At 41.0% G+C, this 23,602-nt stretch overlaps 1 protein-coding gene across 2 annotated transcripts in view; it reads left to right on the top strand.

Moving 5' to 3' along the window:
* dtx1 (deltex 1, E3 ubiquitin ligase) overlaps positions 1 to 23,602 on the top strand; it is a 41,472-nt gene that overhangs the window by 2,627 nt on the left and 15,243 nt on the right. The gene's annotated exons all lie outside the window — the stretch shown is intronic.

Raw genomic sequence — 23,602 nt, 5'->3', positions numbered from 1 at the left:
GATATGGGGGAGGTTTTAGACATCTGGTAGAACCAGCTTTGGACCAAACTCAGTTTTCTGAATTATTTTTAACATCTGATTCAGCTACATATCACTGTGTTAGAGTCAGTTATATCAGTTATACTGAATGTGACTGTGTTAGATGCTGTAGGGACAGGTCATGTCTAAAATAAAAAAAAAACCAATGTTTTACAACGTCACTGATGAGGTGAAGCATGAAGATCGAAATGCTCGCTTTTGGTCAGAGACTTTTTTGAAGGCATTACGTGACATCAGAGTATCACATGATGTACATGGAGATGTGCATGGGATATACAGAAGCTCAACGCAAAATGTGACTTTCATTAATTTGCAATGGTTCATTTACATTTGCACTAATACATATTAGTGGATTAAGTTGGCAGTGTTATTCAGAAAACACAAAAAAACAGAACACAACTCAAATTTGTTAAGGTCCTTGGAGTTGCTGTCTAATAACTGCCTGATTATTAGAAATGTCAATATGAAATGTTTCTTTAAACAGTTCAAAAATACCCACAACTGTAATAAGCAGTTGTAGATGTGTATGTGCTTTGTTATTACACTGCGTGTGTTTTTATTGAACACCCATCTGCAGGTGGACGTTGCAAACTACATCAGGCTGTACATTTTTGTGGTATGAGGCACTGGTCGAAGTTGGGAAAATAAATGTAAACATCAATAACAAAATAACATGTCACTATCCTGTTCTGACATCATATATGAGGGGACTGTTGTTACATTAATGCTGTAATACAGCTTTACTGCTTAAACATCATCACCAAAAGACCAACGTGTAGAAACCAGACAAGTATTATGTATTATTTGGTCCCTATTTAATAATATAATATTATATTATTTGGTTATATTTATATATAATAGAAGAGCTACATAAAGATATCAAAAGCAGGTATAATGGCTGTTGAAGGCATGAAAACGGCATGAAGGGCAAATAAAGAAGTATATATTTATAGTAAACTGTGTATTGCACTTGCTATATTAGCGTTTTTTTATTCTCTAAGCGAAAAATGGTATTCTTTAATGTTTGAAATGCTAAATAAGATTGTGGCAGTATTTCTGCATGACTTTCAGCTTCCTGATTGGATTTCCTCTGTTCTTGTTGGTGTTTACCCCTCTGATAGAACATAACACAGAGCAGCACGTATGTCTGGGGTTGAGTGGCTGTGAGATGAGCCACTGAGCCGTTTGTCAGCTATTACCATGGCACCAGGGGCTAGGCCTGATGTTTATTGCTCCTCTTTGCGCCGTTGCGGTGCGTTACCTTCCCTCTCAGCTGGGATAAACCTGTCACAGCAGGGCCTGACAGACAGAGGCCCAGACACCTGCTTCTTCCCCTCCCGCCTCTTTCCTCATCCTTTGCACACTCCTGTCCCCAAACATGGGCAAACCTCTGCCGGGACACAGCCATCGATCCGAGCTCCCATGAGGCCCAGCTAAGCTATGATGTTGTTGCATCGAGGCTTACACAAAGGGTATCATTGAGCTTGTTTTAATGTGGATTGTGATGCATCTGTTTCAGATTTGATGTTTGTTATATTTGTAGCTAAGCAGGTCACCTGCAGCCATTTGTTCTGTTGTAGGCTTATGGAGTGTCCCTGTGGGGAAACCCCATTTTGTCATGGAGCCAGTGATCTCATCCTCCGAGGCTCTATTTTGGCTAGAGCTGGAAAGAGAGTTGAGCGTGCTCAGTGTCCCCCGTTTGTGTGTGTGTGTGTGTGTGTGTGTGTGTGTGTGTGTGTGTGTGTGTGTTGTGTTTATGTCCTCATGTCTGTACAAGTGTGTGAACTCGCCGACGTGTGTGTGAGGGTGCACTCTGCCAGCTGTGGCAGCTGTGGTGTTTGTGTCCTCTGCCTCCAGGCTGTGTAGGGGTGTCCTGCTCTCCTGTGGGTTTGGGAGGAGCTCCTGTGGGTGGGAACCAGGCAGAGTCACTTCGACTAATGAGACAGCGGCTCTAGTTTATCTTCATGGCTCCCTCTAATCAGAGCACCATGACGACAAAGGGCGCACCACAGACGATGCGGCAGGGCCCCTCTCTGTGGAGAGCAGCCTAAACACATCTGTATTTAGTTGGCATTTAAAAACAAAGTGCATGGGGTTCATCCTCATACAGCTACTGGCGGAGAACACCCGTCTGTGGTGAAATCCTGAACCCTGCGCTTGTATATACGGTATGAGTGAAGGCTTAGGGGCTTTTATATAGTGTGGATGAATATCTGGCTGAAGGCAGGGAACGGATTGGCTCCTGGCCAAGGAGAATCGATCCGATCTCCTCCCCAGAGGGGCATTTGAACCTCTAAACAGTGCTGTGGACTGATCCCCTTTCACTACACCCACTCCCATAGCAAAACACATGGGCTTATCTGCCATTTCCATCATATATCAACACTTGTGGCCTGTCTGATGGATTTTCACACTGAAGCTATTGCTTCTCCTGACCAGCTTTTAAGCATTTACCTCTTCTATATTTTCTCTTATAATGGAGAGGTGGCAACAAAACAGAGACCAGTTAGTCTGCATTCATGAAATATAGCTTAACCACCAATGGCTGCTCAATCATAAAAGTAACATCATCAGAGAGATGATTCTGTTGGTTACTGTTGTGACACTATAGTCACACTACTGCAAGAGAAAATGCACCTTCTAGTCAGTTGTCATTAAAGAACAGTAAAAAGGTCAAAAGACACAACACATAAACATGACGTTTTACATACAGTATGTCAGTTAGACAGTGCAACTCAATAGCATCTTCAGCCACAGCAGTCTTATCTTGACATTACATTAACTAAAAACATTTATAGATGAAATTAAATGAACATTAATTTTTGCAAAAAAAATTGGTGTGTGTGTTTGTTTTAACTCGTATGCTGTTTTGGCTAAAAACTGTAATTACAAAAAGAAGAAATTAAATTTTTATTGTGACAGCGCCTCCTACTGCCTTACCTTATCAGCTCCAACAACCACACAGATGGTAGCATGGAGCCTGAAAATGTTCGCCATTGCTTTGTCCGATCTGTGATTCAAGCACGTCCTACATTACTTTGTAAGTCTGTATATTTATTTTTATTTATCAGTGTTAACGTTGACATGCGAGGCAAAATAGGTTCCAATCTGCAGGGCTTGCTAGCTTCTACTTGCCAAGTAGGACAAACCTAATGTCCTCCCAAATGTTGAATGTTGTAAACAAAAAAGATGTTTGCATTTCAAAAAAAAAAAAAAAACAACTCTAAAAACTGACTGTACACCAACAGCCCAGTACCAAACAGCAGATAGAAAAAGTTAGCCACTACATGGTGAACATAGCGGAGCATTTAACAGCTAAAGAGTAAAATAGAGATATAAGGAGAATAAATGTTGGACTTGTTGGACAAAAACAGAACTCAGAATGAGAGCGTATTTTCCACCCCATCGGCCATTACAGCCTAAAAGGTGACATTATTTATCCAAGTGTCCAGAAAAATCAGTTATTAAAGGTTTAAATCAACAATCATTGCAATGTGCTTGTTAAAAAAAGGTTTGGGGGGTGTGCTTTGTATCAGGGTTTGTAGGCTATACAGATGCTATACAGGACTATGATGGGCTCCACTCAGTAGTATCACCCAGCACCTAGCCGGCTTACAGATATCAGTCAACCACAGCAAGGGAAACAGCCAACCACGCTTTTTTCACAGATATACCCAACAATGTTTCATCCACATTTGAAAAATATGGGGAAAATAAGCACAGATATATGCTCTACTATTATAATGTATTCTTCATTACACAATTGAAATTTCTGTTTAACTTTAAAATCAAAAGGACAGCGTGTAGTGTGCAGTTAACGTCTGCATCTATGCCGCATTGTGTTTCTGGAGTTGTAAAGGCCATTACAGTTGCTCAGTGTTCCCTGTTATGAGATGGCCCATGTGTGACTGCAGAGATAACCCCTATCAGCAGCTGTTGGCTGCTGTGTTGCCGGAGTGGGGCTTTGTTTGTTTTGGTTCCACAGGCGTGAGAACCTCCTCTCATCTGGCCTGTTTCCCTCAATTGAATGCCCTCTCTGTCTAATTACAGTGAAAAACGCCAGAAGACAAAGAAGATGATGGTCATGTTCCCATGTCTGTTTCGTGTTAAAAGCTGACAAACAACAGTGACTGTGGTTGTGGTCTGGATATGTGCCTGTATACTTGCTGAGCGTATATAATGCTGCAGATTGTTTAGAAGGGCAATACTTTAGTTTTTTTCTTTTTTTTTCTTTAATGTATTTTGGTGTGTAGTGAGTGCGTGTGGGAACTGTTTTGGTGGTCTGTGGGAGGAACCTGTAAAAAGGATTCTCACTATGTATCTGCTAAAGGTCATGTACTGTATGCATCAGCGCTGACTGTAAAATCCCACTTGCGTCAGAAGAAAGCAGAATGAGCAAAGAGTGGAGCCGAAAGGCTCTAAACTGTATGTTTAGAAAAAAAAAAATCAAGAAACAAGTAGAAAAAGAAACAAGATAGAAACGGGCAAATTCCAGTGCTACATTAGTATGTGTGCTTTTATATTTGAAGGTGTCTACTTGCAGAGCACGCGTGTGCAAATCTGCAGCGCTGTGATGTTGGCATACACAAACGTCAGCCACAAGATTAAAACCAATAACTGGTCTTAATGTTGTAGCTGATCTGTGTATATGTTGTTCTTGAATGGCTTAGACACTGTAGAACTGTTGTTTTGATGAAATAAATTACAATTTCAAAGAAGGACCGTATGAAGCTCAGCAGATTCTCAACAAGTCACATCCTGACCACATCCACAGTCATGACAGATGACATAATGACCAAATTGTTTTTCTCTTAAAGCTTTTTGTAATTAGCGTAGTTAGTCAGTGAAGGCCTTTAGCAGAATCAAAATGGTGCTTAGCCAAGACGGTGCTAAAGTGTCAGAGTACTCAGGGGTCTATTATAGCCCCAAGCAGCTGGCTGACTTCCACTTGGACGTCGGCAGGAAAGGGATCGGAGTGGTGTTGGGGGGGCAGAATAGGAACAGAAGGAAAGATGGAGCGTGTTACCTGATGGAAAGTGACAATCAGGATGGAGGGAGGGATAATAACACTGGAAAGACCCTCTGCTGTGCACATTCCCCTGTTCTTTCACTCTCACACCCACACACACACACACACACACACACAGCTTTTGTCTCACTACTGTAAGGTCTCTCACCCTGGGCCTCAAGGTAGGAGTGTTTTAATTATGGATTAGTCTGGCCCTATTTTGTCAATTATCTCAGTAAATATTTTGTTTGTAGAAAGTAATGAACAGATGCAGATGTCTAGGAAATCAAGCGTTTGTGAAGTTGTGAAGCACATTTGACTTCTTTTACTCAAACAATGACTAAAATACCTCAAGTTAAAAAGCAAGCAGCAGCAAAATAACACATTTTTCAAAATATGCTTTTACTTATTTAGAGCTACAAATAACAGTTATTTTCATTACTGTTGAACCTTACAATTGTATTTCAGATTTTCAGCATTTCGTCTGAAATGAATAGTGAAAAATGCCCACCAAATTTTTCAGAGCCTAAGTTGACGTCAGATTAGTTACCTCTGTTCAAGCAACAGTCCAGAATCCAAAGATATTCAAGTTACAATGAGCAAATATTTGGCAATTTTTCTTGTGTCTTTCAGTTTTTGGGAATCCATTTTCTGTCCATTAGCTAATTGCATAAACTTTTCAGCACTATGCTTGTTAAATCATTTTCAGACTTTTGCTTTGTCCTTGTAAAGCATCAGTCAGGCTGTTGTTCCTTCCATGACCAACCTTGTTTCCAGAGTTGTTGTGCTTTGGTCTGCTCTGTCCACATCCTTATTACATTACAGTGATAAGTAGGCTGAGCAGCTTCGGGCAGTCTATGGCATCGGTAGCAAAAGCTTCTCTCCACATCTCCTTTCAACTTCTAATCCAGCGAGTCACCACTTCTAACTTGTAAAGTGGGTATCTTATGCTTTCATCAAGGAAGCAACTTTAAAGCTGCTATCTGCGCTGCTTTCTTATTAGGCCAGTCACTCACATCAGGGGCCGATGTCTGCCTCAGCTGAACAGCCTGCTGCTGATAGAATAAGAATGAGGCATCATCACAGCACTGTGGTGGTAAACTATTCTCTGTCTTCTGCCTACATTTATTGACAGATCTCTTGTTGAAATCTGTCTTACTATCCAGGACATTGAACCAATGTATTTATTGTCTTAAAATATCATAGCTCACCAGCTCTTCCGCATGCATCCCAAATGTTAGCTAGCTGATGTTGCAAAGGGACAGAGTGTTCCTGTTGTAGCAAATGGGGTGACTTTGGTCTACAGGAGTGTGTTGTCTAACATTCACTGAAAAGATCTTTTGACTGAGACCAGAGACTGCACTGATGCTACTCGGGCTGCCAGCGGTTGCAGTGAGCCAAGCTCAGAGCTCCCTTGATCAGTCCCAGTGGACACAGAAGCGAGGGACATTTTGTTTGAGTCTCAGCATTTTCACTCATTTTACAAAAAAATGCACTCTTACCCCACTTTAGCACAGCGGAGGCGTGGCGGATTGCTAAAGCAGAAGCTGGGATGGCTTTCTCAAAAGCACCTTATAGTTAAGACAGTCATCACTGTTCCAGCTTAAGCTACTGTAATGGACAGAAAAGATCTTCCTTAAGTCTGAACACACGGGCAGGAGTCATAGCTCCACGATGAGCCCTTTACTCAAACTCTCACAGTCACTTGCTGCAATTCTGTCAAATACTCTTATATTTCGTTTTTACAGATTATACTGAGACTGTACTCTTTGCTGTCTACAAGACAACTTTATTTGTTCCACATGGGTCATTTAAAATGAACGTAAACACGTACTAAATGAGACAGGGAAGGCTGCAAGAGCATGCTACTGACATTCCCATCAGCTGTAATTGTACTTTGCGTTCAGTGCTAATTAGTAAATGTTAGCATGCTATCAGGCTCAACTACGATTGTGATGAAGATTAAACCTGCCAAACATTAGCATGCTAGCTATGTAATTGGGCTCATGTGAGCATGTTGATGTTAGCATTTAGCCCAAAGCACTGCTGTGCCCAAGTACTCATTGAGCCGCCAGCATGGCTGTGGACTGCAGTTACATATCAGCTTGGCCCAAAACAAAACAACATTTTAGCAACAACAGTTTTAAAAAACAAAAAATGAATTTAAGTTATTTATCAAGCTAAGCCGCCAGACATTATTTGATTAGAGCTTTTCGATTGTATGAAATTTGTGAGTTATGATATCACTGTGTATTGAGTATCTTTGGGTTTTAGATTGTTAGTCTGACAAAACAATCCATTTCAGGATGACACCTCATCCTCCTCCGGCATTTTAAAGACTAAACAATTACTTGGTTCATTGAAAAAAAATATTGGTCATAATGAATACAACTGGCAGTCGCAGCCCTTATATGTCAACTGTTTGTACTGCAGTAAATGGTCCAATACTAACTGCAGCTGTAGTGCCCATGGCCATATAAACCACTATACATGGCAGTTCCATTATTTCCACAGGCATCCAGAAGCTGACCGCCACTCTAGAGCTGAAATGATTAGTTGATTGACGAATTAGTCAACTGAGAGTAAAGATGCCCAAAATTCACTTTTTACAGCTTTGGTAGTTTCATAGTTTTCTACGACAGTAAACTCAACATGTTTGGAATTTAAATAGTCAGACAAAAAAAAGTGTACCTGAATATGTCAACTTAGGCCTCAGGGATGTGCATCTTTAACTATTTTCTGACATTTAATTGACTGAAAAATCTAAATCTCGATTATTAAAGAGATACTGCACACTTAAGCATGTTTTTTGAGATGTAATCAACAGCTCAAAACCACTGCTATGTACATTTGCAATAAGCATTTTTCACGAGAGTGCTGTTCTAACTATTTGCTTGGCTTTGAGAGCTTCGGCTTCAGACATTACTGGGGCTGGAACCGATGGTTTGAGTTGATACGGCTCAGAACCATCATGGTCCTCCACCACACTAATGCCCGCTTCAGAGGATTCTGGAGGGGAAAAGACCTCCACCGCCAAAGAGCCCTCTAGCATAGGTGCCTTGTGATTCTGTGTCACTCTCCATTTTTCTCTCGCCTGGGGATGTCACTGAGCAACCCTGTCTCACACATCCACGCCCCCCACGTAATTGCTTGACAGAAATTAAGGCAATTGGATAAAGCACAATTATACAACAAACAACCACAGTATAAACTAAAACATGTCAGGTCTTAAAAGTAGATTTTCACATAGGATCCCTCTTCAAGACCAGGCCACAAGATAGAGGACCCATCATAAATGATATTGTACTTCAGTGGTGCAAATTTCTGACACATATGTGTCTAATAAAATGATGTAGATCCAAATGAAGTGGATCAAACCTTGGGCTTTTGGGGCCCCTGGGGGTCTGGGGTCGCAGGTGTTGTTTGCTGTCAGGTTTTTATATGGAGTAGCCTGCATTCTAAATGAGCAGTCACAGGTTGTTTGGGTTGTTTGAAAACAAGAGGAGGAATTACTGCTACAAGGCATGAAACAGGCACACACGGGCATAAAAAGTTCACACCACAGTACACTCTTACTTTTCACCCGTGCAATAACAATCACTCATTTTGATTGTCTGTAGCCCGGGCACTCCGCACAATATCAGTGTGAGTCTGTGTCCCACCCTCTTCCCCTATCCTGCTTTCTCTGTGTCACTTGTAAGCACTTCTAAATCATGAGTCCTGGTGAAATTCCAAGTCCTGGGACTGGTCGCCGCAAGGAACATCCTGCAGTAGCCTGTGAAGTGAATAATATATGCCGGGTGCTCCTGGCAGAGACCCCTCCAACCTCCACAGTTGCTCCTCAAAGGAGCACCTCACACACAATCAATTTTTCAGACATGTCATGTAATGAGGGCTTACAAGCTTTCTAAGGATTTATTTCACCATCGCTTCAAGGTGAATTTTTATCAGACTTAAATGGGGATTGCTTCTGCTCTGTTTTGTCCTTTGCATGGACGAATTTTGGCCAGAGAGATATTTGTCAATGCGAAAGGGAATGAAAGCCAGGCTGAAATTATTATTTACTACTTCACATAGAAGTCTGAACCAGTGAATAAAAAAGGTACCGCACTCTGACCAGTGATTGTTTTTGTTTGTTTGTTTTTTTTGATCAGGGAACATGAGACACTGTTTGTATAAATAGTTCAGATTTATTATTCCAGAAAACAAAAATGAATAAGAAAAAAAAATAGAAAACTTAGCAAACTGGCATTAGCTGAAGGACATAACACAAGCATATGCTGTAAGAAGCTTTCTGCCGATATAAAAGTGTCAAGAATAATGAAATTCTGATATAAAGCTGATGGATGTGGCACTCCAACTTGTCGTCTTTCTCCTCCTCCTTCAGATTATGATAAAACTAAAATAAGAATGATATGAATTCATTCATATCATTAGTTTAATAGAAAAAAATTGTCTCCACTAATGTGTGAGTAGTACTCATATTGTCTCAGTTTTACTTCCAGGCATTCTTTTAAAAAAGAAAAACTCAAAATCACTGCAGGAATAATGACTGTGATTAGCTCCATAGATTAAAAACCCAAGACGCATCCAGATACACTTTGTTAGGTGCAGATTTCCAGGAAAAAAAAGGGGGGGGAAGGACTGTTTATGTCTCTACCACAGTCTATGGTCATCAGTTGCTAGATTTTCTGTCTCTTTGCTTTTGTCTCATAGCGTAGCTGCTGTCACTTAAGAGAGAGTGCAGGAGAGATGCAGACGACAAGACAAAGGATTTTCACACAGGAGGCCGCTGTTGGTTTGCCACGTGATACCGATAGCCAGTGTTGTTTTTGTCCATGACCATTCCGCAGCCTTAACTTTGTGTTTATATCGTTACCATGACAACAAAGATCCGGTGCGCCTGCTGCTGGTACGCTTCCATGGTTCATATCCTAGGTCAGGGACAAGTGACGTATATGGTCGTTGAGTTTGGAGGACTTGTTGGCTCCCATATATCTGTGTTGAATTCAGATTTTAGGTGAGTACAGAGAGACTTTCCCTTTTCAGTAGATTAATGTAAAAACAGCCTTTTAGTGTCAAAATCTGCACCTGCATCATTCCATTCTGCACAGTGAAACTTAAATATCCAAGTGAAGCAACATTATGTAAAACACACTTTCGAGTGGAGGGGGTCTGTATCGTGATTCACAAGTTTTTTGTATCAAGCACTCACCCATGCTGGGATGAAATGTGGCTGTTAGGTTTTTAGTTTTTTCATGTGGTCAGCTGGGATTTATGCCAGTAGCAGTGGATTCCAAGAATCAAAGCTGAAACTTCTCTACCCCTGCAGCATAATCTATTTCTCTGCTGTCCAGTTGTATGGTCAGTATGATCCAAATAGTCATCTTCTGGCCAAAATAGGACTAAATACACTGACTCCGGCTGAGCCTCAGAGCTTTGGACCTTTTCAGATAGGTTGTAACACAAATGAAAAGGAAGCAGATTTTTAAGCCCAATAATCCCATCCCTCCCATCCCCTATGAGGGCAACATAAAGTGAATTTCAAAGTTAACCCTCATTTGTTGTAGTTATTAAGCCTTAACAGAAAATCATAAATGATTTATCCATCATAGTTCCATTAATGTATGTATGTTTCTGGAGAGCATAAAGTCATTACTTGGAACTGATACTACAATGTAAACGACCTTTCATTATGATGCGATATCAGTCGGTTAAGAGCAGGAGTCTACCTACATTACTCATTTTCCACTATTAAAAACGTAATTCGTATTTCAGCAGCTTCCTGTTCCTCCTTCTTCAGCACAACAGAACTGATGACTTCTGAAAAGTGGATTGGTTAAAATGAGTCTCTGTACAGGCTTTGACCCCCAAATTCAACATACCACTGTTAAAACTCTGTAGTACAACTGTCCTTTGATAAAGCCCATTGGACTTGTGTTAAGGCTTTAAGCTCGATAAAAGCTTTTAGTGATCCAACAGAAACTTTCCAACAAGGACAGGACCCTGATTTTATTCCAGCCTCTGACATTTAGCCTAGACAAGAATAAATTGGTTTCCTGAATATCCTCTGTTCCTCTTAATAGACTTAAAAATTATATTTAGGAAAAGTGTACGTCATACAAACACGACAGAAAACATAATTGAGATAATACGATGAGCTATTAATGCTAAAAAAAAATGAATGTCTCTGCATTCATTTTGAGTTACGAACACAGAGGAGCTGTGATTACACTTGTGATTCATCAGGGAAAAGATCTGGGCCTAATAATAAAAAGTCCTTGGGATAGTAGCACATATTTAAGGTGAAGTTGTGTTTGGTAAATCCATCACAATGTACCGTGGATAAAACTTTCATCTCCCCGCAGCATGGTCTGATGCCCTCTGACCTCCCTCTCACCATGTCCATTTTGCTGCGGATCAGACTTGACCAGTGTAGTCTTGCACAGTTTGCCTTAACGTAGCCAGACGTTTCCTCTGATAAGACCTGACTGTATTTGACAGCCATGGAGTGGGTTATAAAAGCCTGTCTCAGCAAACTCATTTACTGCTTGCTGTTCATCTCAATGAGTCAGACTCCCTTTATTTGTCAGATCTAATATTCTGAGCAGTTTTTTTTCCCTCTCGGTGCCTCTCGAGGACAGCCTTGATGGCACAATAAGAGGTGAGGTGGTGATTATGTGGAAAACCTCCTCTGTCTAGAGTTTGACCCTATGCTGCCTTGGTTTCGTAACTTCAGTTAAGTCCCTGTGCAGTACACATACACTTCATAGGATGTGATTAATTGCTGATCCAGTCATGTAGCAGTTAGTTTTGCATGTACAGCGTGGCAGAGGTCATCTGATGGAGAACCGCGTGAGCTATTCCTCAAAGTCTCCTCTGACGTGGTACGGCCATCAATCCGCTTTCTGCCGAGCACGCAAAATAGTTTCACTGATGTACAGTCCATCGTAGCGGGTTGACGGCTGACATGAAATATCGTGTTGTCACAGATAAATACTGCACGATGAGTGTGGGAACCGTGTGTGTGTGTTTGTGTCACTTCCTCCTCCTGAGAGGAGGGAGGAGCAGTGCGGTTTGGTCTGATGCAATGTGAGCTGAATGGCTGAGTGATATGTTTGGAATCATTTGCAAACATTGCAATATTAAGGTTGATATCATTTTAATGTCACAATAAAACATATTGGATATTTTGCAACAGTGATATATATATATATACTGTATGGCAAATATATGCAAAATCACATAGAAAGTAATCAGACTTATCAAAGCAATTGTCTTTGTTCCACTGTTAGATGTGGCATTACATTAATCAAACATTTCATACTGTATGTGTAAAACAAAAACTTTACTTTTGTCAGTTTTTAATCACAGTTTACTCAGAATCAGAAATTGGTACAAAGATGACATAAGTCAAATCAAACTAAACAAAGCGACACTATGAAAATAATACAAAATTTAAAAATTCTGTGAAATGTTTTACTTTTTAGTGTTTTTACATGCAGGACATGCAGGAAGACATAAATAAATACATTTTTGCCTGTACTATAATGGACAAGTTGTTTTTTAGCCGTGCTAGCGGCATGGCTCTATAGATGGCAGTCTATCCAGCACTTTGGTCCGGACTGAAAGATCATCATTGGGTCAAATTTTCAATAGTCCTATACTTTGGTTTATGACCACAAACCGGCAAAACGAATGGCTTTCAATATCTCACACGTTATTAGCCTATCCAACTGACTGACTACCCCTACACAAATCTCCGAATTCTGTCCCTGTATCTGGCATGAATGTAGTTCTCAACAACAGGCCACATACTCATCTACCTCATAGATCTGCTAACAGATGTAATATCTCTCATCTCACTGCAGCCACACTGAAGTGAACAATTCACTCAAAGTTTTTTTTAATCCAGCCTCAGCAAATAAATTTAGCCAAGCGCTTGCCTCTGCTGACCTCCAGCATTGGGTAGGCATATGGAGGTAGAGTATTCAATCGATTTTATTCCTATCTTTCAAATAGGAAATTCTGTGTGGCCATTGGTAACTGTAAATCCTCCACTTCCCAGTTCACTTGTAGGGTGCCTCAATGCTCAGTCCTTGACCCTTTATTATTCTTTATTTCTATGTTACCTCTAGATCAAATCTTTCAGAAAAATCATATCAATTTCCATTTTTATGTGGATGACTCCCAGATCCATTTCTCTTTCAACTCCAACAACACAACACAATAGGGCAATATACAATCCTGTTTTGCAGATGTAAAAAAAAATGGCTTTCTCAAAACCTTCTTCAGTTCAAATCAGATAAATTAGTAACTATTATCATCTTCTAGTGAGCACATTTCCCCCTCACTTAAATTCTCTGTCCTCCAGCATAAAACCCAGTGCAAAAACCTGGGTGTTATCTTTGATGACAAACCTAATATTGACCACCAAGTAAAGTCCGTTGTTCATTCATGCTTGTTGCACCTTCACAATATTCCAAACGTTATGATGATATTTTTTATCCACAAATCATCCAGGTTAGATTACTGTAATTTGCTGTATTCCCATCTCAGTGAATACAACCAATCCAAACTCCAACTGGTCCAGAACGCTGCAGCAAGACTATTCACAAAAACCAATAAAAGACTCTGGAAAAACCTGGTGGAGGAGATCAGGCAGGCGAGCTCCGTTTCCTCTTTCTCTTCTTGAACTGTGTGTTTTAGTGCAATTATGTTTTGACCTCACGTGTTAATATTTCAGTATTATTTCTACTTTTATTTAACTTTTTTCTTGCTATTGTGTCTTTGTAAAGCACTTTGTAACTTGTTTTTGAAAAGTGCGACATAGATAGTTTTTCCCCATTGAAATCTTGGCTTCATAGCAGCATATGACTTTTATGAACTTACTGTAAAAGTGTGGTCATAAAACTGTAGTTGGTTCACACAACCAACCAACTTTATCAAGTTGGTACCCGTTAGTTTTCTACACCATATAAAGATTGAGTGGAGGAATTATAATTGCATTAAAAACTTTTTAAGGTGAATCTAACCTCTCTTTAGTTAGGCTTAAAAATTTTTGAAAATACAGTATGTAATGGTTTAGACGTCTGTACTTTTAACATTTCACATTGCATTTTTTTTTTTTTTTTAATTAGTTTTGTAATATGTTTTGCAGTATTCCTTGGCAGCACTGTGCTCAAATTGGACTGATGCCAAAATAAAAGAGTTCTGTAGCACACAGGCATAAGAAGTCATCATTTGACAGCTGTCAGGGATGGTAAGAAATGTTGTGATAAAATAATAAGCCTCTGTAGTGCACGGGGATAAACAGGCAAAAATCCCAGAAAATTAGCAAGCGTCATACCTCAGAAGGAAGTTTTGAAATGTTGTCAAAAGCTGCATGGACCAAATAAGCTTTCTCTGTTTTCAGTTTTGTCAGTCCGTAAGCCAAATCTGCTGTCTTTACTGGAAAAGTTAACATAGCAGGATTTTGTTTTCCATGTGTGAAAGCAACACCTGTCTGCTAACGCGAAACCTCTTTTACTGTAACCCAGATACTGTTCCCTGGCAGTTCTGGCCTGCGTCATGTGAAGCCAAGGCTGCACGTTTGTGTGTGTGTGTGTGTGTGTGTGTGTGTGTGTGTGTCTGCATGTGTGTGCTGTAACCATGCCTGGAGCTGTGCCTCCTTCTCTCTTGCCCTAGTGACGGCACGGCAGGGCACTGACATGCTAACGAGGGTCCTGCTGGACGTTGTTAGGCTGATGTGGTGTGAAGTGGAAGTGATTGTGCACTGAAACATAAATATGCACACACCCCGCATTCGCCTCTTCAGCCCGTACCACTTCAAGTGTTCACACCTGCATAGACATACACACTCGTGTGCATGAACTGTTAGTTGTACGCACACAAAGTGAGTCAGAGAGCATCCTTGGCAGAGCCCAAGCTCCTCAGCTGAGGACGGTCACGACATCCACAAAGTCAGAAGGTTGTTTCAGCGTCTGTTGGTTCACTGCGGTACGGGAGCTGGCAGGTGGACAGGACTGTAACTTCATTTTTGCAAGATTTTTTTATCCACTCTGTCTTTTTTGTTACCTCAGTAACTGCAAACTCTGCACAAGTGCATGGTAACTGGCCAGCTCCCCAGGCTGGAGAGTGGGGGAGTTTGGAGAGCTGAAGGGGCTGAGGATGAGGACAGTTGAAGTGGGAGTTCAGCCACTTTTCCTCACCACTTTGTCTTACTGGCAGCAAAACTGTATTAGTGGGACCGGTTTTACTGCAGTGTTCACTTTCTAAGCTTGGGCAAAAGTGAGACATCCTATTTTTTTTATTGTTCTTTGGCAGAAAACCTCCACTCATCACATGCCTTCAGTATCTCCTCCCTTCCTCCTTAAATACACACATAGTGTTTCCTCATAGCGTTTCCTTTTCTCCCTCCTCCCCTTTACCTGGCCCTTGTCCATCCCCCAGTCTACCCCCTCCATCTTAATTATCTTCTCACTCCTCCCACCTTTCCTCAATCCCTGCCATTCTCCCTTTCCTTTCTTCTTCTTCATCATCTCCTCTTTTTTTCCTATCCTCTTTTCTCTTTTTTTCTCTCCGCCTTTCCTTCCAGTCCTATTGTCTTTTCCCTCTTCTCCTTCATTTCCTCTCTCCTCCGTCGGTTTCTCCCACTGCCTCCCAACCAGCGGCTGCTCCTCCGCTTTTGTTCATCCATCACGTTTGCCTACAAAGAGACGAGGACGCTTAGGGGAATCCAAGTGACTATTCACTACTCTACCTCATTATAAAGAACTGCATTCTGGGAAAACGAAAGTGCCATCTCAGTATAGAAAATTAGCTTTAATGTATGATTTTGTGAGAGAGAAGAAGGGGAGCCGAGATATTGTAACATATAATGCTGTTAAACCAGCTTAATGCCAGACTGTCATCCTCATTATTATGGTCTCTGATCTCTGGGTATTCGTTAATGAGCAGATAATGCTCTTACAGATCTTTCAGGCTTTGATGTACAGGTATGACAACACCTTTTTAGCAGGAGACTTTTACATCTAAAGTCTCAGCGGTACACGTGTTTAGATGAAGACTTCACATCTTATGATATTATGAGGGTTGAGCCAGATGTTTTTTTTCAGTCTGTGTTGCATTTTAACTGCTCTGCAGTACTCCGTCTCTTCATCATCTCTAATAGCCAGCTTGGGTTTATTGTTTGTGAAAGCCTTTTTTGGGAGATAAAAGTCTTTTTTTTTTTTTTTTTTTTCAAGCTGTAGCTCAGGGCTTGATGTGAAAACATCAAACGTGCTTCAATTATTTTATTTCCCCCATACTGTAGGATTTATTAGCATATTCATCATGTGTTCACTATTCATATGTAGGATATTATGAAGGCTGTATGATGGAAATTCATGGTCTAAGCCTGCACCGATGTTGTGTTGCTTACAGCTCTATAGGTCTTTTGTGTGAATAAAAGTTGATTAACTGTAAAATGAAATGGAAAACAACTTCCAATGACTGAAAAAAAGAAACCAGTATGCCCAATCATGTTTTGACAAGAGGGCTTATATGGATGCCTGTCTTTATGTGTGTTATGAAGTTGAGAAGAAGGTGCAATGAAGATGGCTTTGTAATACTAAGAAATTCCTCAACAAGACTTAGCAGAAATTCAGACTGATAAAAGCCCTGAGTTAAAACAGTGCAAGAGGCTGCGTTGGTGGGGGTTTGTTGTCTAAGGTACCAGTGCGACAATGAAATCTAATCCAGGAAGTCAAAATTATGTATGAGATGAATGCGTTTAAAGGATTATCAAATACCAAAACATTCCATAATAGTTTGTAATACTCAAAAAGATGATTTTACAATTTCAGCATGCTATAATTTCTCACAGTTTCATAGCTGGCATGCTGATTTTTAGCAGGTATATTGTTTACCACGCTCACCATCTTAGTTTAGTGTTTTGCTATCATTTGCTAATTAGCACGAAACACAAAGTAAAGCTGAGGTTAATGGGAATGTCATTGGTTTTGCAGGGATGTGATCATAAAGCAAGGTGCTAGACAAACAAAATTTTGACCTGATGTGGCACTGGATGAAAAGTCAGGGGACCACCAAAGGTATTCCAGTTCATTCTGAGGTGGCGACTGGATGTCTGCCAGTCTGAAGAGGTTTAGATATTTCACTGGACAAGAGAAAATTTTGTGATCTGCTGGTTGTGATAGAGGAAAACTCCTCACCAAAGTTTTTAGGATTCGTCCTTTGAGCACCAATGTCTGAACTAAATTTCATCTCAATCTGTTTTTGAGATATTTCAATAAAAAACAAAAATGTCTACCTCACGTTGGCATTAGAGGAAAAGTCTGGGGGTCACCAAAGTAGTGATCCATTTCATTGCAATCCATTACAGCCAGACCGATGCTAGTTTATTGCAGATACAGGAACTGATAAGTAACAAGACATTGCAGTACAGAAATGTCAAACTAGGTTTGAGGTCATTTAGACGGTGTCATATTTACGTGGGCACACATTTACATTCTCCACCAGAGAGCACTGACAAGTTTATAGACTGTATAATGTCCTGCTCAGTATGCCCGAAATGAGGACTGTGGATTGTGTCCCTCATCACGTAAACTGAAAGCGCATTAGGAGTGCCCACTATGAACGGGAGAACTGACAGCAAGCAAAACCTCTTTCACTGTACATATGGACAGCTGACTGTTGTTTTAAGACAGACTTGAAAAATTGTGAACCTATCCCGAAAAGGAAAAGTTCAAGTTCAAAGTTTGTCATGTATTTGTAAAGTTTACTACATACTATGACGTACAATATATAATTAGTTGAACTCTCCTCCACCTGTTTCATTCACTTCTACTTAAGTTTGAGCAATTTTTCAAACAGCCTTTTAGAGAAGGCGTGCTTCTCTGCCATATGTAGTTTGAGAGAAATCAGTAACAGTGCAACAACAATGTGAAGGGTTCTCTGGTAAAGTAAAAGTGAGAATAGAACAAGAACAATGTTGTGAGGAACTTTGTTATTCCTTGTTCGAATAACAAAAAGCCACCGAAAAGGAAGCTGTTTCAAACAAGCGACAAGCTGTGGCTGCATCGTTTCGGCTAGAGCTCAAGTAGAAATTGACGTTCTTTTGTCTGCTGTGATGAAACTCCCTTTGTGTGACTGGTGAGCATTGTTGCAAATCAGTGAGTGCAGAAACAAGCTCTTACATTTGCTGTTGTTTCACCTCATTTGTCAATCCACATTTAGTGGAGATAGTGTTTGCTCCCACACACTGATTGTGCATTGCAGCTGTCCTAGACACAGACCTCTTGTATTCTATGTTTGACTAATTATGAGAAATAAGGAAAGGCATACCACCAAAAAAGAGAGTGGCAGAAACGCAGAATACTGTATGTCACTAGTATCTGTTCACAATGAAGTGCTGAAGTTATTTAGTGTTGTACTTCCATAAGTTGGAGCACTTTTGAGAGATAGATTTAACAACGACCTGCCAAATCAAAGCAGCACAGCTTGAGACATTATGACTTTTAGTAGGTCAAGCCTTGGATCCTACATTTCCCGTATTGCAACTCGATAGCATCTTTCATTAGAACCTCCCTACCGGATAAATATCCGTGTCCTCTCAAACTCAGCAACCCCGGTCTCCCCCAGCTTGTAACACTGGGATTCGGCTAAAAACCCAGAGTTGCCCAGCTTTTTAGTCTCCAAGCCCAAGCTGAAATTCCCCTGATGTCATCATAAGGGTACCACATCATACAGCTGTGTTCATAGGCTAAATAGTACTATCTGTGTCAAGTTAACCGAACTTGATGTGTAAAATAGCTGGATTTCCCTTCTAATCAGGTACTTGATGGACAGAAAGTTAATCGACAGCAGTTTTGATTACTGAATAATTGTTTAAATAATTTTTTAGCAGCAATGCCAAACATTCTCTGGTTCGGAAATGTGAGGATTTAGTGCTCCTGTCTGTTTTATATCATTTAACATTGAATAGCTTTGGGGTTTTGGACTGTTGATGGAAAGAACAAACAATCTGAAGATGTCACCATGGGCTCTGCACACATGCATTGGGTGTGTTTCACTGTTTTTGGACAGTTTATAAATTAAATGATTCATAGATTAAATGGAAAAAAATCATGAATAGTAATGATTTATGGAGCCCTAGTTTAGAGTGGGTTTCTTCATTCCTCAAACACAGATATCAGCGTTATCTCTTAATAGTAACATAGACATGAAGGTGATATTAAATTAATGGGATGTTGATGTTCACATTACTTTCCCTGTTTTGTATGTGCAGGTCTGCCTGTTTTCCAGCAGAGACCATAGATTAGTTACCTTTAAATACCTCTCAGACAGCATTGAGCCATATGATGCTGGACCTGTTACTGGCCTCTCTCCATCTGTAGTTAAGGTAAAAAACAGCACTATGTTTTAATAGGCTCGACACAGCCCCCGGGAAATTGGAGAGGCTTGTCAATTATAACGATATATTATAGAGCTTGATCTGGGTGCCTCTCATCTGCCTTTCCTCCCACGGCAGCGGCACAAGGAAGAGCATTAACTACAAGCTGATGTGGGCCCTAATTCAGTGACAGAGATCTCTGCTCTCTGTCCAAGAGTTGAGCGTTGTGTGAGAGCAGGATGAGGTCCAGTGAGTGACATAGTGGAAAATATGAAGAATGGCTCAGCGCATCAGCTTTGGTGAGGAGCCAGGAGAGACGATGGTGAGCGAGGGGAAAGCTGGCGTCAGCAGCAGGAGATGAGAGAGTGGAGGAGGAGTTGACTCTGTTGGCACTGTGCTCAGGGAAAGGAGTAGTAGGAACGTTCACATATGGGCAACCCTCCCTCCTACTCCTTCTCCTCTCAGCCCCAGGGACGGCTTCCATGACAACAGAACCTTTCCTTTGTGTTTCTGTGACAACAAAGCTTGAATCTCGTGTATTTTCCAGCACCTGTTTAGGTACTACCTGTAACACATCAGGTGTTTTGTCAACGGCAGTTTCCATTAAGGGTTTTCATCACGCCCTCCTAGGTGACCTCAATGTTAAAGCCACAACTTCACCCCCTTTTTTTTTTTTTTAGTTAAATGCAGCGCACAAGAGTAGATAATAACAATCATGTTTTGTGTGTAACAAAAATGTCAAAAAAAACACTGTTTATGACTTGTTAAAGGTGTCAGGAGTTCTGCTTTGAAGTTAAATTACATCTTCAGGCCACACTGTATATCTTTAAAAAATACAATTTGTGTATGAATTGCATTTGTTAACAGTCCGGATCAAAAGCATCCACCAAAATGCACTACAAAACATCAGTTCTCCAATCTGCTATCTTTCCCTGCAGCAGGCCTCTGAGTACAGTCAAGGACCGTGTAATTTAATGTTGCATGTCCTTCCATTTAAAAAAGATATGCAGACAGGCCCTCCTTCACTTCCAAAGGAAAACAAAGTTGTTAAGGATGGACACTGGCATGGCTAAATATGGCGAACAGACTACAGGAAGTTTTCCCCACAGCTAAGATGTGAGAGGGCAGCCAATCTCACCCTGAACCCACCTGGCCCTGCGTGACAATGGGGTTAGAGTCCCACAGCGAGCCATGACATGGCAATACATCACACAGCTACAGCTCACCCGAGGGGAACCACGTTGGTGTTGCGCAAGGACAGTTGGATGACGTTGTGGGAGGGAGGACAAGGGATGAGAGGTGGATGGCAGGATAGATGGTTGCCAAAGGCACACAGGGTCAGACAGGAAGTGGCCACCTACGCTTAGTTTCCTGTTAGGAAGAGCATGAAGGGTCACAGGGAGAACATCAACAACAGCTTTTTGGTGGAGGCAGGAATATATACATCAGTAAATGAAAGCAGAAATGAAGGCAGTGAGAAGAGTTTCAAGTTGTATGTTTCCCACGAGGCCACAAGACTCCTGTGTTGTTGTGGCCTCTGCTCTCTCCTCTCAAGTTGCCAGATAGCCAACCTGGACAGTCCCTGCATACGAATGAAAATATTTAAAGAATAATTCTCTTTTGTTAGAACTCTGTCTTTATTTAATTAGTTTTGGCCATCGGTAACAATAATGTTTTACTTATAAAGTTCACTGCTGAGATGTGGAATGCGGAAACATCGCTGAAAAGAAGTCAAACGGCAAGAAAAAAGCGGTCAGAGAAACATACACGTTTTACAGATACACTCAGGATAAACAAACTTATTTGGAAGAGAAAATAAAGGCAAGCATTAAGATGATTACTAAAATCGGTCCATTATAAACATCCAAAAGTTTACAGGCTGACTTTATGTTTCAATTTTGAAGGAATGGTTCAACATTTTTAAAAAATAATTATGCTTATTCACTTTCTTAGCAAGAGTTAGATGAGAATATACCATTGCCGTGCCTCTGTCCCAAGTAAAAAAAAATCCTCCCATCAGTACCTCTAAAGCTCCCTAGCTAACAAGTTTTATCTTGTTTTTTTAATCCGTACAGAAACAGAAACAGCTATTTGTGGTTTTACAGAAAGTTATGTGCAGCAGCTATTTCTTGGCAAAAAACAGCTAGTTGCTAGGAAGTCACCTTGCCCGCAGAGACATAACATTAGCTCCAGCACATAACTTCCCCTAAAGCGACAACTTGTCATTTTTACATTTTTTGTTTGTGGATTGATTAAACATCAAAAAGTAACTTGTCAGTTAGAAAAACTTAGAGGTAGTTGCAGGTGGATTTTTAAAACTTTGGACAGAGCCAGGCTAGCTGTTTCTCCCTGCCTCCAGACTCTAGCTAAGATAAGCTAATCATAACTCCTGGCCCTAGCTTCATATTTAACTGACAGATATGAGAGTGGTATCTATTTTCTCATCTACCTCTCCTCAAGAAAGCAAATCAGTGTATTTCCCCAAATGTTAAACTGTTCCTACTTGTCATAGTTTGGCAAGTATGGGTGCACACACTTTCGGTTTTGGTACATAAATCACAGAAGTTGAGTGAGTACATTCTATGAGCTAAACTGTTAGCTAGTATACAACCTGCATGTTTTTTTCCCCATCAGACTTCATTTTAGCAATGTTGTCATGTTCACAGATCTCTGTGATTACTTTGGCGAGTATGATGTTATACTGATAGAAATTATGGCCAAAATTACGAAAATAATGCTCAAATGTGGCCAAATGATCCTTTGGCAAGATAAATGACAATTTATGTCTGCTTTGTTCAGAGTAGTATATAATATGAACCTAAGTTAGGATCAGAAGCAGAGTATTAAAACATGTGAGAGGCCCAGTTGTTACCGTTACATTCGAGTTCTAGAGCTAAGCATCAAATTTTCTGAAAAGCCAATATTTGTCAATCTTTGATTTTTTTCTCATCCAGATGGGCAGATGATCTAGATAGTGAGGGACTGTTGCTATTATTGATCATGGCCAGAAACACACAGCCATGCTGAAAGTGTCGAACATACTGCATTCCTCAGGAGACACAGTGATAAAGGGTTCAGGCGCATGGCTCACCATCACAGAGCCTTCCAATGTTATGCTAAAAGTACAGAGAAAATTTCTGACTTTCAGGAAATCAATGACTGTTTTATTTTGAAATCCTTTTAGGGAAATCATTATAATTTTCATTATTATCTTCAGAGAAAATATAAGAAATCAGACAAGCAAGCTGTGAGCAGGCACGGATGCAACGGGGAGAGAAAGCTGTGCATGGCTGACTGACTTAAGATGTGAGAGACACAGGCAGCTGGCTCACTGAGTAGTCATCTGTGTGTGTGTGTGTGTGTGTGTGTGTGTGTGTGTGTGTGTGTGTGTGTGTGTGTGTGTGTGTGTGTGTGTGTGTGTGTGTGTGTGTGTGTGTGTGTGTGTGTGTGTGTGTGTGTGCGCGCGCGCGCACCCGCGTAGTTCTCAGCAGCTCTAAATGAAATTAGCCGTCAAGCCGAGTCCTTTAGCAGCTGTCTGCAACAGTGACTCAAGGTCAGAGTTGCTGATTCTGCTGATGCATTTTATTCTCCGGAGCCAGCACCAGGCTGCTGGATGAGGGGTTACCACAGCCCACCACCCCTGTACTCATTCCCACACCCATTCATCCTCTGCACACGCTCATATTCCTCCATTATAACCATGGTCCTCCCTGGCAGGAGAGTGTGCATTTACCCGTTAAATTAGGTTGGGGGAAGGAAGGGATGACGGTCTCCACTGGAGTGCCTGGGTACCCTTGCTGATGTGTGGCAGGGAGATGGATTGGCTTAGGTGTCCTGATTTCCCATGTGACTACAGTAATTGTGCTATAATGGAGGTGGGAGCTGAGTGGCCGACAGTAGAGGGCCAGATGTACGAAGCTACCAGCATCACATCCCTCCCTTTACGGTCAACATACAGAACAGTAGAGTACCGAGTGGGACAGCAGGGGGTCGTGGGTATGATGTCTGTGTTTCTGAAAGGCCATGCAGTTTAATACACAGTCAGAGCCTCTGGAGGTGGGGGATTTTTCTAGCGTGTGCACCGCAGCTTGTAACGATTTATGTTTGTATTACTCTTGAGCCACTGCTTTCATGCTGCAGTTTGCAACCAAATTCCCTCAGGC

Source organism: Xiphias gladius, chromosome 19 (genome assembly GCF_016859285.1).
Source record: "Xiphias gladius isolate SHS-SW01 ecotype Sanya breed wild chromosome 19, ASM1685928v1, whole genome shotgun sequence".
In the NCBI taxonomy this organism is placed as follows: domain Eukaryota; kingdom Metazoa; phylum Chordata; class Actinopteri; order Istiophoriformes; family Xiphiidae; genus Xiphias; species Xiphias gladius.
The sequence above is the reverse complement of the archived record's forward strand: the minus strand, read 5'-3'. Positions and strand labels throughout refer to the sequence as shown.